Source organism: Pseudorca crassidens, chromosome 11, assembly GCF_039906515.1.
Source record: "Pseudorca crassidens isolate mPseCra1 chromosome 11, mPseCra1.hap1, whole genome shotgun sequence".
Taxonomy (NCBI): domain Eukaryota; kingdom Metazoa; phylum Chordata; class Mammalia; order Artiodactyla; family Delphinidae; genus Pseudorca; species Pseudorca crassidens.
Window position 1 is genome coordinate 10,760,528 of NC_090306.1, and position 14,508 is coordinate 10,775,035.

General features: G+C 41.5%; 1 protein-coding gene across 1 annotated transcript in view; it reads right to left on the bottom strand.

Annotated features, from left to right (window-relative positions):
• Positions 1-14,508, bottom strand: part of GRIN2B (glutamate ionotropic receptor NMDA type subunit 2B) — a 581,922-nt gene that overhangs the window by 310,561 nt on the left and 256,853 nt on the right. The window lies entirely within an intron of this gene.

Below are 14,508 nucleotides of genomic sequence, written 5' to 3' on the forward strand. Positions count from 1 at the left end.
ACAATAAACCAGCAGGGGGCAAATAAGAAAAACATTATTATCACCATTTTATGGATGTTGAAGGGAAGACTCAGAAAAGCTAAGAAGTCCGAGACTATAAGCCAATTAAGTGAAATGAACATGAGCCCAGATCTTCTGGTTTCAGGCCAATCCGCCTTACATCACATTGCCTCTTACATCATCAGTTATTACGAGGAATAGTTTTATTCCCATTTGTTTATGCATCAAAGTATGGCGATTTGGACAAATGCTATTAAATTACTGACCTAGTGACCTTTCTGAAATGACTGACTTCATGTTTGCATGCAGTTTACCACTTTTTACCTTTTACCACAAACTCCTCCTGCCTCTTTACTTCCACATGTGCCCCGAAATCTTACACTCTGCACCAGACTGAGGACACAACTCTCTACAAAGCTTGGTCATTTCTCTTTTCATGTCTCACCATTCTCCAAGAGCTCCCCTTACTGAAATAGAACTGGTCCTGCTTAGATTGTATTGATTTGTTTTAAATAATCATTTATGGTACATCTGGTATGTGTTAGGTACCGTACTAGGCATTTCCTCCTCTGCAATCTCCTTAGTCCTCCTAGAAACCCTATAAATTAGTCATTTTATCCCCATTTCTCAAATGGAGAAACCGAAGCTCAAAACAGTTACATAATGTTGCCAAGGTCAATGATATTACAACACCAGCATGCCGGTACATGCCAATACAAAATACACATGGCGTTTTGGGGACTTCCCTGGTGGCAGAGTGGTTAAGAATCCACCTGCCAATGCAGAGGACACAGGTTCCAGCCCTGGTCTGGGAAGATCCCACATGCCGTGGAGCAACTAAGCCCGTGTGCCACAACTACTGAAGCCCCACGTGCCCTAGAGCCCACACACCGCAACTACTGAGCTCGAGTGCCACAACTACTGAAGCTCGCACACCTAGAGCCCGTGCTCCGCAATAAGAGAAGCCACCCCAATGAGAAACCCTCGCACCGCAACGAAGAGTAGCCCCAGCTCGCTGCAACAAGAGAGAAAGCCCGCATACGGCAACGAAGACCCAATGCAGCCAAAACTAAATAAATTAAATTTAAAAAAAAATAAAATACACATAGCATTTTTATACTCCAAGGAAATAGTCTATAAACTGCACCCCAAACCAAAACCAGGGATTTTCATTCTTCTCCAAAGGGAGAGAATGTAATCAAGAATGATAATGTTACTTCATATCTCCTGCTTGTTTGGAAAAAAAAAGGTTAAGATATTAGGAATCAAAAAGCCTTGAGAGTTTAGCTAACAAAAAGCAAACAATAATGATGAGGGTGTTGAGCAAAGAAAGATAAGAAAGTGTCCAGGTTGAGCAGACTGACTGCAAAGGGCATTAATGATTCGGGGCTAAGATGCTGGGGACATTTTGTGGCTGAGGAAGCAAAAATCCAATCCAGTTCTTGGCAGAAAACATTTTGGAACCCTTGCTGTTGTAGTCATCCTTCCACACTGCCAAGAAGGAGCCCTGTAACACCGTCCTTGTCTCTCTCTTGCAAGTAAGACGAGGAGCTCAGTGGTTCACATCTGACCAAGTTTATTCCTGACAACTCCCTCGGCTTTGAGTCTCTGTGGAGACCGGCTGACTACACAGCCCTGGCAACCCGTGTGATGAACTGTCCCCAGCTGAGCAGGGCAGCCAGAGCCCAAATTCCTCCTCCCAGAGCTCTAAGCCAGCAGCACTATATCGAGTCCAGCAGCACTGAATACTGAGGAAGACGGATGGCTTTAGCACTTCAAAGAGCTATTGGCAAAACAGTAACAAAAATAATCTGTTAAATTTCAAGGACTGGTTCTCAAGGAGAACCAAAAGATTTAGAATTTGGCAAAAGTAGCAGCTAACTTCATTCCAATGGGATTCGAATCGTACAGTCATCAGTCACTAAATCAGGTTCCTTCACATTGAAAAGTGGTCCACTCTGCCATGACTGTTTATTGACTTTAATGCAGTCTACACTCTCCCACTCTGATGTTTTATTTGGTCTCTTAAAATATCTCTTACAGGGCTTCCCTGGTGGCACAGTGGTTGAGAGTCCGCCTGTCGATGCAGGGGACACGGGTTCGTGCCCCGGTCCGGGAAGATCCCACATGCCGCGGAGCGGCTGGGCCCGTGAGCCATGGCCGCTGAGCCTGCGCGTCCGGAGCCTGTGCTCCGCAAAAGGAGAGGCCACAACAGTGAGAGGCCCACGTATCGGGAAAAAAAAAAACAACTCTTACATTCCTCTATTTCTTCTTACACAATATATTATACTCTGTTATGCGATGGCTAGTCGTGACACTCGAAGAATAGACTCTGGTTTTACTGAGTGTCTCTTTTTATACTCAGGATACAGCAAAGCACTTTATGAAGTAATACATTATGGGAGATACCAGTAACAGAGGGACTGCGAGACAAAGAAGTGCTGTGAATACAAACTCAATTTCACACCTTAGAAGGGGTTACTTGAGAGAAAGCTTGTAGTCCAAGATAAGCTAATTGGTGGCGCTCCCTTCCACCCAACAGACCACGTTAGTCTTCCGGCACCTGCTTTATGAAGCTGTGCCCCCTCCTGTGCACTGCAGTGCCCCCTACCCCAGGAGAACTGAGCACCGTTTCCCTTCGGCTCTCGTCATGGCCTGTGTGTGTCTATCTAAACGTCCATAACAGTTTATTAGAGTATATGATTATGTATCTGCCTGTCTTCACTGCTGGCCATCTCCTGGTGGGCAGGGACCTTTTCAGTTCAGAAAGCACCCACTTTTATTAAGCACTTTTATTAAGCTTTTATTAAGCACCCACTCCCTAGCAGACATTGTTCTCGGTGTCAGGGATATAACGCAGACAGGTTCTACCCTCCAGGACCACAGTCTAGTAGAAGACACAGACACACAAGAAAACCTTGTCTCACTTGTATTTGCAGTTCTTGGGGCCTAGCAGTGCCTTGGATGCGTACAATAAGGAAGGACTCAATAAATGGTAGCCGCTGAGTTTCTACCATAATAAAATTGTCAATGTTTGGCCATTTTTACCTACACTAGTAACCTATTTTATATATTATATATTTATAGTAACATTTTACTTATAACCTACCATATGCCAGACACTATTTTTCATGGATTGTTAAATCACATATAAACATGATATAGTTTCCCCCATATTACCAATCAGGGAACTGATCTTCTGAGAGAGAGGCTAAGTGCACGACCAAGATCACACAGCTAATAATTTGGCATCAGGTTTCAAACCAAAGTTTGTCGCCGAAACCCTTGCTCTTTCCATTCTACTGCCTCTCAGTATGAGTGTGTGAATTAATGAATGAATAAACAAACTCACTAACCAAAACCAAACTGTGTTCTAATAGCAGTTCCACAGTAACTAAGTACCTGAGGGTAGGCAATACCTCATCACTGTCTGTTTCCTCATCGGTGAAATCCGGATAATATATCTAACCTAAATACCTGAGAGAGTTTTATGTGAGGATCAAATGATAATATGCAGCTGGAAGTGCTTTGAAGAATATAAAATCTCTAGAGATGCAAAGGATGTCACCTTTAAGCTTCTACAGAAGTTGTTCAAGGAGCCTAGCTAGCTATTCATGAATGCACCGGGTCAGCATGTGGGAGGTGGGCAGGGAGAGAATGGCAGACAGTCTGAGAGGAATGTTGAGAGGAACTTCAGGGCAGGGGAGGGTGGAGGTGCAGGTGGAGGTGGGGACTGGGGGGGTGGGGGGCGGGTGGCAAGAGATATGAGTTCCCTGACGTTCTAACTCCCTGAAGAAGATGCTGCATAATGGCCTCAGGGGAGCAGCAAACTCCACTGACAGCTTACCAGTCAAGTGCAGCAGAATTCAAGAGTAATTCAGGCCAGGGGCAGTAATGGGGATCGGTGGAACTCGGCACCCCCAAATCATGCTGTAAATTCAGACACGAGGGTTCACAAGCAGAACCAAAAACAAAGCATCAGGATTAGAGAGTCAACTGGTCACCTCCTGATCCTCTGCCTCCTTGAGGCTTGAGTTGAGCGGCCCTTAGATTTACAGCGAGCAGAAGGCCGCAGTAGCTTGTGTTCATGCCTACCACCAGTGCAGGGTAACTAACAGGGACCAGGCGACACTTTGCCCACAGTAGGCTCCAAGGGAAGACATATTTGAGTGAGAAGCTGGGCCAATCCTGTTCTCAGAGAAAACTGAATCCTGGGGCAACCCCCAAAAGAAGGATAAAATGTGATTTAATAGATGAGTAAGTCAAATTTTCCAAGCACCATCCTTAATGGAGTCAGGACGCTGTTTCGAGTGACCTAACTAAGGCGAGTGTGATTAGAATATGATAGGCAGTGAATAAAATGAAGATCAGAAGTGCCAGAACTATGCATCAGGTCCAGTTTCCCAAGCTACCAATAAAGACAGAAAGTTAGGATGCACAGGCCTTAAAATTTGTCACACAGGAGAATGTGGGGGGAAAAGGAGTCTCATACAGTGTAAGTCAAGTGAAATATAAATGAGTATAACCTTTTCGGAGGGCAGTGTGAGAATGCCTATCAAAATTTTAATATCACGACAAAATAAAATTCAAGGTGAAAACATCAAAAGTGACAATGAGAGATGTCACATACCAGTTCCAAGAAGATACTATAATCATGAATATACATGAATCTAAAAATACAGGCTTGACATGCATAAAGCAATAACTAAAATTACCCTGGGGAGTAACAGACAAATCCAACAGAGAAAATATAAACAATGACATAAATGATCAAAAAACAAAACAAAGCATGAATAATAAGCTTGAACTATTTCAAAGATCTAGCAACATATACAAGAGAGAACATATATTCTTTATAAGCACATGAAAAATATTAGCCCTACGAAAGTGCTTCAGTAACTTCCAAAGAATCAATATGGATGATTGCCATTTTTCTGTAATGTGATTAAATTTACAAATAAAATTCTAAAGGTAGCTAAACATATCACACATCCAAAACTTTTAAAAAAAATATTAAATAACACTAACGTTAAGAAGGAAATCATAACAGAAACTGAAAAATCCTTTGATTAGAATGAAAATATTAAATACCAAAATTTCTAGAGCATAAATGAAACGGTTTAGAGAGAAACCTATACCTTTAAATTCACTTGTAAGAAAATAAGAAAATAAAATAATTAATTGTAATTAAATTTTCATTTATTGAACAATTAACAGAGTCAACCCTAAGAAGGAATTGAATAATACAGATAAGGGCAGGAATTAATGAAAAAGAAAGCAAAGAAAAGAAAAAAACAAAACCAAAAGTTGATACTTTGAAAGACTACACTAGACAAAATTCTGACAAGACCAATCAAGGAAACAAAAGAGAAAATGCAAATGAAACTGATGATGAAAAAGGGACAATAACAACATAGACAGTAGAAATTTTAAAATAATAAAAGAATATTATGGGGCTTCCCTGGTGGCGCAGTGGTTGAGAGTCCGCCTGCTGATGCAGGGGACACGAGTTTGTGCCCTGGTCCGGGAAGATTCCACATGCTGTGGAGCGGCTGGGCCCGTGAGCCATAGCTGCTGAGCCTGCGAGTCCGGAGCCTGTACTCCGCAACGGAAGAGGCCACAACAGTGAGAGGCCCACGTACCGCAAAAAAAAACAAAAAACAAAAAACAAAAAAAACAAGAATATTATGAAAGTTAGTTGCTTTTAAATTTAATGTATAAATATCTAATTTTAAAAAGCAAAAAGTTTCAAAAGAATATGGAAAATTTGAATAATAACCATTAAAGAAAATAAAATGGTTATCAAAGGCCCCCAACCCTAATCCACCAAAACCACCCCACCCCATCTTTGCCAAAATAAAAGGAAGTTGAACAATACAGAAAAACAAGAAAAGTTTAATTCTAAATCCAGATAATTACAGTACAAGAAAAGATTATCATAGATCCCTTTCACTTATGAACCTAAAGGCAAAAAAATCGTAAACAAAATATTAGCTAACCAAAACAAATAGTATATTTTAATAATAATATTCAAGCGTGGTTTATATAAGGAATGCAAGGACGGTTTAATATCAGAATATAAATCAAAATAATTCACCACATTCATGGACCAAACAAGATATTTATATGAATATCTCAAAAAAAAAAAAATGAAGAACACACATTTGATTAAGGGCAGCACCTATTTATGATATAAATGTTAGAATATTTTTTTAACTCCTTGATGACAGGCAATGAAGGAGATCATCAGTCTACCTGGTAAGAGTATATACCAAAAACTCTTAATCAGATTTTTTTTGACAGTGAGTGAGTGCTATCACTGCTCCCGGAGATTCTGGTAAATAAAATAGGCAAGAAAACAAAAGTTTTAAGGATGGGAAGGAAAGAGAAAATAATAGCAGTACATGAAGATAATATGGTTGTCTACAGAGAAAGTCCAACAGAATTTTAAACTATTTATTAATTTGGGTAGAATGAGATTGCTAGATAAATAATACTCTTATAAAAAATCAATAGCTCTTTTTAACCAACCAGAAAATATAATAGTCATAATAACAAAAACAACTATAAATTATTTAGGAATTAGCAAAAAATGCACAAGACCTCTGCAGAGAAAATCTGAAACTCTACTAAAGGATATGAAAGAAGTCCTGAACAATGTAATCATAGACGAATTCATGGAGGGGATAACATAATATTTTAGAAAGTTCTATTTTCTCCCAAATTAATCCGTAACTTGAAGGCAATTTCTATCAAAATAACAGCAGGATTTTTAAAGGAATTTTATTATCTTACTCTAAAAGATATATAGAAGAATAAAGGTACATGGAGAGCAAGTTAATTAAACAAGACATCTTTATCTGAACCAGTAATGAAAGTGTGCCTTGAACAGCGAAGTATGAATAACTTAACTCTGCAGAACAGATCCAAAATAAAAATTTTTTAATTAACACATTTTTTTTAAAACGTTTAAGTTCCAAGTCAATTTCAGGTTTTAAGTCATACTTTCTAAATTCAAATTTATAGAGGCACAGCAAATGTTGAACCAAAGAGGTGCTTTTTTGAGTCCGAATGCTTAGCTTAGGTAATAAATGTGTTCCCCAATCATCTGAAGCAGAAAGTAGGAGTAACACCAGATGTCAAACATCTATCCAATGCCATTCTGAAGTACAAGACTAATATCCATTTCTAGCGAAAGAAACACAATGCCATCTATGTATTCAGGGCATTTGGAAACCCAATTTCAATCCTCCAGAAGCATTTAGGGTCTGCTAAACACATCTAAACTTCATCTAAATCTGTAAAAATAACATATAAAAGGCACCTATCTTTAGTATTAGTGGACTTAGAACCTAAAACTTCTCTCTGCATTGTTATTCTCCTCTTTTCATACTGTTATCGTCATCCAAACTCTTAGAGCTTCTGAGCTCCCTTGCCCCTGCTCTTTTTTCATAAGGAAAGGTAAGAAAGCCTGGTAATCTGGGGTTTGGGGTCTGGGACTATGTGCCTATGAAACCAGTGATGAAAGAAAAGTCTACCTGGACATCCTGTAAACATGCCGAATCCATTTTGAATGTAGTGACTGACATGGCAATAAACTGCTCTCCTTGGTCCTGTCGGGGGATTTAACTTATCTAAACATACTTCTGTGCAGAGCTAATCCCAAATCCATTTCAACATACCATAGTCATAACAAATAATGTAAATAGACAATCAAAGAACTCAGAGCCTTAGTTAAGTCATTTCTGGGAAAGTACGCGATCAGGGAAGAGCAGGATAGATGGGAGAGAGGGAAAAGATACAGGAAAAAATTATCTAAACCTTTGATCCAGCAGATGGTTCCATCAAGTACTCCTACATAAAGCAAGTAAGGATGCCGTTCCAAAGACCACCAGTCCCCTAGACCCTATGAGAAGACGGCCTCATCACTGCAAAGGACCAATGTGCCATTGAATTCCTTGGCAGGACTTCTGTTACCTAAGAGCCTTCTTGTTCTCACTCAGTCCAAGCAGACCTACCACCTGAGCCTTGTTCTACAACCTACCACCTTGTTCTGCACCCTTCCAGGAGCTAGATCCTGGCTTTTGTATCTGACCTATTTTTTCCCGCTGTATGCACAAAGCAGAAGTATCACTTCTACTGTCACCCAACTGCTTGACACAAGAGTTGAACAGATAACAAACAAAGGATCATAAATCACTTTATATGTACGCATTTTCATAGAAATTTGTAATACAAATGTAGGTGATTATCTGTACTCTCATCAGCAACAGCCACTGATGGGTTTTTTTTTCTTCAATATTCTGCAAGAGCAGACACCAAAATTTCTCTTCTAACATCTGCACACGGTTCTTAATTATAATTAATTTATATGCCTCCAAGGACAGTGTAGGCAGCCCTGCTGAAATCCAGACCTTTGGAAACCTGATTCTGATTATCACCATTTGGCAGGTTAGGGCAATTGCATGTATTGGTTTAACAGCAAAACAGCATTTTCAAGTGTTAATAAAAATGATTGGCTTGTCACTGACTATTAAGAGGGGGGATGAGCAGTAAAAATGGGTGATGGATGATAAAAAGAGAATCATGGGGAGCAGGAAAAAATGTCACCTGGGAAGGAGGTCAAAGGACGATATTGGGAGGGTAACGGTGAGCCAGGGATGGAACAGGGACCACCAGAACCGTACGCATCCACCCAGAACACATTGGTGTTCTGAGCTGCAGATAAACAGCCTGTGTTAAAATAGATTTAAAATTGGGGTGTTGAGGAGGGCCATTTCCAAGTCCCCCATATGATCTACTCTACTGCCTAAGTACATCCCAAGCCACTGCAACCCTCGACCAAGCCTGTTCTGCAACAGCAATAATAATCGTGCTGCGTTGTGGTGGAGATAGCAAAACTCTGGAGTTGAGAACATGTTTTACATTTACTCTTAACTTGCTGTGTGATCTTAGATCAGTTTCTTTACCTCTCTGACCCTCAGCCCCCTCATCTGTAAAACGTGAGACAGTAACAGTTTTCACAGGATAATTGTGAAGATTCACTCACTGGACAAACGTTTGTTAAATGCTTTCCATGTACCAGAGAATGTGTTAGGAGATGGGATCCGACACTGAATGGAATACAGTCCACAAGGAGCCTTTAGTCTAGTGTCCAAGACAACAAAATAAACAGGAAATTACGGTACGATGTGATGAGTTAGAAAAGAGCATGCTCAGTGCTCCATAGGAGGCCGCCTAACCCTGTCTGGGAGATCAGGAGATTAACAAGCTAAGTACTAACACATAAGCAGGAATAGTAATGAATATACTGAAACTGCAAAAATAATAAAATATTAGTTAGAAGGATATTACGATACAGGGGAGAAAGCAAGGAGCTAGACGTCAAAAGATCTAGAATTGACACTAGGCTTTGACACTTACTCCCCTTAGATGGAGGGGAGGCAGTAACTTAAATTACCTGGACCTCATTTTCTTCATTACAAAATGGGGGTGATTATCCTCACGTCACAGAGTTGTTGTGAATATTAAACAATTTACTTGAAAGCATCTAGCAAATAGCACGTACCTGATATTTACTTACTGAATATGAATATACTGTGTTCAGAGACAGATAAGGAGCTTCTTTTGCCTTGAATTACTTAGAAAGAAGTCAAAGACTCCTTCCCTCCCACCCCTCTCTCCAGCTTTAGTACAATTTCTACCGACCTTAGACACAGGTTGTTTTTAAAAGCTAGTCTACAAGTAACAACCTGATATCCAATATAAACAATATTTAAAATAGATTTTGTTTTATTTCTTTAAAGCTTTTAGTGTTTTGTTTTGTTTTTTAATATTTATTTATTTATTTGGCTGCACCGGGTCTTAGTTGCTGCATGTAAGATATAGTTCCCTAACCAGGGATCGAACCCGGGCCCCCTGCATTGGGAGCACGGAAGCTTAACCAGTGGACCACCAGGAAAGTCCCTAAAATAGATTTTAAATCCTAGAACCACCCAGCAGTAGAACCTATTCCCCCATCTCCCACCAGCCACCAAACAGCCACCAAATTTTGTGCAAAGTAACATGATAACTTCAACTACATAAAAACATTCATTTCTTATCTTTGGAACCCATACCTTCACTTACTAATAGTGATTCTCCCTGCATGGAATATAGGAAGGGAGAACCCAATTCTCACTAGCTTGGCTAACAAGATAGCTTTTCTAGCAAATCCTAATGAAGTGAAGTCAAGGATAACGTGTCTTCCTTATCTACGTCCAGTACTTAGCAGAGTGCCTGGCATATGGTAGGTGCTCAATAAACGTCTGTTGGCGACACTAATGAATGAACCAATAAATAAGTACCTAAGAATGCCAATAACAAGTTGATTCTCTCCATCTCCATTGACACATAAATGAAGGCACTAGTCTAGGTCCTTCACTCCCAAGGGTTACAACATGAGGGGAAATACCATAAACACCAATACAATTCCCAACTTCTTGATATTCTACAGGGTCATGCTTAGGTCAGTGTTCTTAGCTGATAATTGTCTATGTATCTGAGTGTTCATTTGCACATGTACATATGTGGGTAAATCAATGCCTATACTGGTGATATACATACGTGTACAAATTAGACCTCTTTCCCCTGGTCTCTAAGTTGTAAGACGCTGCTGCTGCTGAAGGATGGTACCCAAACATGATTCAGCCTTCACTCAAAGCCTAGGTTTAAACAAGGCCCTGAGGCCATAAAAGACCTCAAAGAGAGCATGGTAGCAAGGCCAGAACCAATAGGGAACAAGAGCCACACCACTTGAGCTGGCTGGTTATCAGGCCAACTTCAGGTGCAGTCATATGTTTCTTAACGTAAAATGCCATCTTTATTTTTGCCATCAATATTCGTATTTGTTAACCACGCTACCAATCATAACTGAATTCTGAGCTCGCTTAAATCCCTTTAACCTCACATATGGAATTGAGAACCTACTCAGAGAATTAATTGTAAGTGGAAACCTCTCTAATTTCACTTCTCACCCTCTCCCTCTCCAATTACTGTACGAGAAGAATGTGTAGTAGAAGGGACACAGATCTGAGGATTAGGAAACCCCAGGCCCTGTTACAACCCTACTACTAACAAGCCAGGTGACTTAGAAAGAATTACTTAGCCTCTCTGTGGCTCTGGTTCCTTATCTGTGAAGTAAGAGAAATGGACTGGTTGTTCTCAAAGTCTCTTCCGGCTTTAAAACTCCGTGAATCTGTCTTCCATACCCCCTCAAGTTCAACATCCTACTCTCCTCTCCTCTTCTCTGAGCCCTGGGAGGCAGTCCTGTTTGGAGCACATCAATGGACGTCCTAATCCTCTGGCTTCCAGTTGGGTTTGACCCGACAGGCAGCCCAAGCAGGAGGAAAGAGGGAACAAGAAAGCCAAGACTGGGGTATTTCCCCTTCGTGCCTCCCTCCCTGTGGGTTCATGGCAGGTTGGCTGTATCACTGGACTGAAGATCATGGCTTCCATGAAACATCCTTTTCCACACGGCTCTCTCTACCCAGTTCCCCCTCCAGATTCCAGATTATCACTCCCAGCTTCCTCCTTCGGGACTAAAAATGGTGGTAACTACGCCAGGTCACTTTTAGCTCAGGACACTGTACCACCTCTTGTGGTTTCTGTGCATTGCCCACGTCTTGGTAAACAGTCCTTTTTCTAAACTCTCTTCAAATTAAACCAGTTGAGGGTTGCTATCCGTTTCCTACTCTGACCATAAATGATACAGATTCCTCCTGCATTCCATAATGCCCAGGAGCCTCTCAGGTTCAAAATGGCAAAACCAGGACCTGAATTCCACCCCACCCACCACTGGATAAGGTATGGCCCCTCCAGACGGTGCTTCCTACTTATCCTCAGGTCCAGGTTCGGTCAGCAGTATGATAAACAGTAACATTCTCTGGGCGCCTGGCCCCCCTGCAAAGAATGGATAAACGTCTATAGAATATTTCAAGAGAATAGCCTCCAGGAGCTAGCATTTTGAGTGGGGAATATAAAAGCATTGGGCATCATAAAAATACACCAAGCAATTATCAGAATGACTCCAAAGCACAACCCAGAGAAAAGCCAAGCATTTTCACGAAGGAAGATGTGGTCATTAAATGGGACTTTATCTTGCTGAAGAAACAAACTGGGTAAGGAAGCCTTAACTTTCGCTCTTTCTCTTTGGTTTGGTTGGAATCTGTTTCATGAAAAAATGAATTTTAGAGTCAAATGTTCACTGTCAAATTATAAGCCAAAGTATAAACAAAGAAATACAGCAACACAAGAAACCATAACGGTGATATTTCAAGGAAACATGACAGTTAACTCTGTATTGTTTCTTAATATGTGGAAAAGAAATTAGTGAAAAAGAACAAACAAAAAGTTTGTGGCTCGCTTGCTGTAATGATAATAATATAGCTGTAATCCGGCCACCCTTCACATTTTTCATTGTTTTTAAAAAGCAAGTAGCTGTTCTGTCTGCCTGAGTCCAGCATTTTTACACTGTTAGAACAGCATGTACATCAGGCCTGCATCACCATGTCCACTATCACCATAGAGATGGTAGGGTGAGGCCAGCTGGCACTGCCTGCACCTCCCTTCCCAGGCCCCGCCCAGGCCAAATGAACCCCTCTCCCCCGTACAACTCAGTCGCAGGCAGCGCCACAATCCACCCACGGAGATCTGCCTGTCCAATACAGGGAGTGCACTCAGGGTACATGCGACTTTCCCGTTAAAATCAGATCTTGACATAGGAGGTGATGGATGTTAACTAAACTTACGTGATGATCATTTCACAATAATGTAAGTCAACTCATTATGCTGTATGCCTTAAACTTATACAGTGCTGTATGTCAATTATATCTCAATAAAACTGGGAAAAAATAGATTTTGAAAGCAAAAAGCTCAACCTCACACACCGGCTCCTATCCCTTTCCCCTCAAGAGTCCAATGAATCAACACATCCTTACTGAAGACTCACTTTGCGAATCACAGAGAAGTGTTCCAGGGAGTTAACACTTTGCTTCTGCCCACGAGGACTACCCACTCCAGCAAGGAGACGACACAGACTCCCCAACACTGGACCGTCAGATGGCATGAAGGATGTAAAGAACTACAGAGACGAGCAGAGGGAGGCTGGCTCTGGGCTCGGTGGTGCGGACAACTTTGTCTGGAAGCAGCTCTGAGGGTATCTGAGGTGAGGAATCGAGCTTGAGCGCAGGAACAGAAGTGAGGCGGGCAGCACTAAGGCAGCAAAGCAGTGAGACACAAAGCTTAACAGGGACGGTAAACGGCATGGTCTGGCCAGAAGAAGAGTTCATGGAAAGAGTAGTCGTGAGATAAAGCTGAAAAGGGACACAGAGAAATCTGGGTGCTCAGCTAAGGTGCTTAACATACTGCTAGACAGGCGGCAAGAAATGACAGAAGAAAGAGAGGGGAAGGAAAAGATCTCCGATCGTGAAATTCGGTTTAGTCTCAATTTCCAAGGCGAATGAAACTCTAGTGCTGTTTGGGAAATCAACCAGGCTGGCCTATTACAGCATGGTAAATCCTTCTAGGCCCAGGATAATACCGCCACTGTTGAGAAGATCCCAGTTTTATGATGATTAAGAAACCGAAGTACTGATGAAATGCCATTCACTGAAGCGCTTTTGATTGAGATACTATTCATGGAAACAGTCCTCTTCTCAACATGAACATTTCCCTGTTGGTAATACGAACCTCAACACCACAGCCCTGGGCCACTGCCTTGAAACTGCCCCTGGGCTCCGAAGCCTCTTTCCTCCTCTCATCTCCATCCTAAATCGAGTCCCTCAGCTCTTCCGGTTTAGGACTCTCACTTGCTCATTCAAAGGCTGTCTCACAGCCTCACGGAAACCCTTCATCCTCAGGCGGCCTTTTTTTCAGTTTGCAAATTCTCTCTGGCCTCACTGTGGCTGATGAATAGGTATAAGGTTTTGCATGTGCGTGGATTGGAGAGCAAGAGAGAATAACTCATTCTCATTCATCTGGCCTCTCCTCCATCCTTTTCATTCCATTCCTCACCTCTCTTTTCAAATCTGTCTTCTCTTTTTCTTAGAATTTCCTCTTCCTGAGTTCTTTTTGAGTGTCTTCCCACTTTCATCCCCTCCATTTGACTAAAACTACCTTGACACAAGTCACTTACGATATATTCACGAACAACCCCGGTTGCCTCTTTCTTCCTGCTGTTCTCATTTTCCCTGGCTGTGCTTGACAGGATTCATTATTTGTTTCTGCCCCATCTCATCATCTCTCCGGAAGCCTAACCTCCTTGCTTTTCTCGGTCTGCTTACATCTGAATGTCTCTGGGAGCCTCTGCCTCTGCTCTCTTACTTTCTCTGGACCACTCTTTTTCTTTCCTCATCCTGTCTCTCCAGGCAGCTTCACTTCTACCCAGAATTTAACCTTATACTTTCCCCTCCCCTCAACTGAGCTGGTGGCTCAAATCTTACTCATTCCTAACCTGTAAAGAAAGGTCTT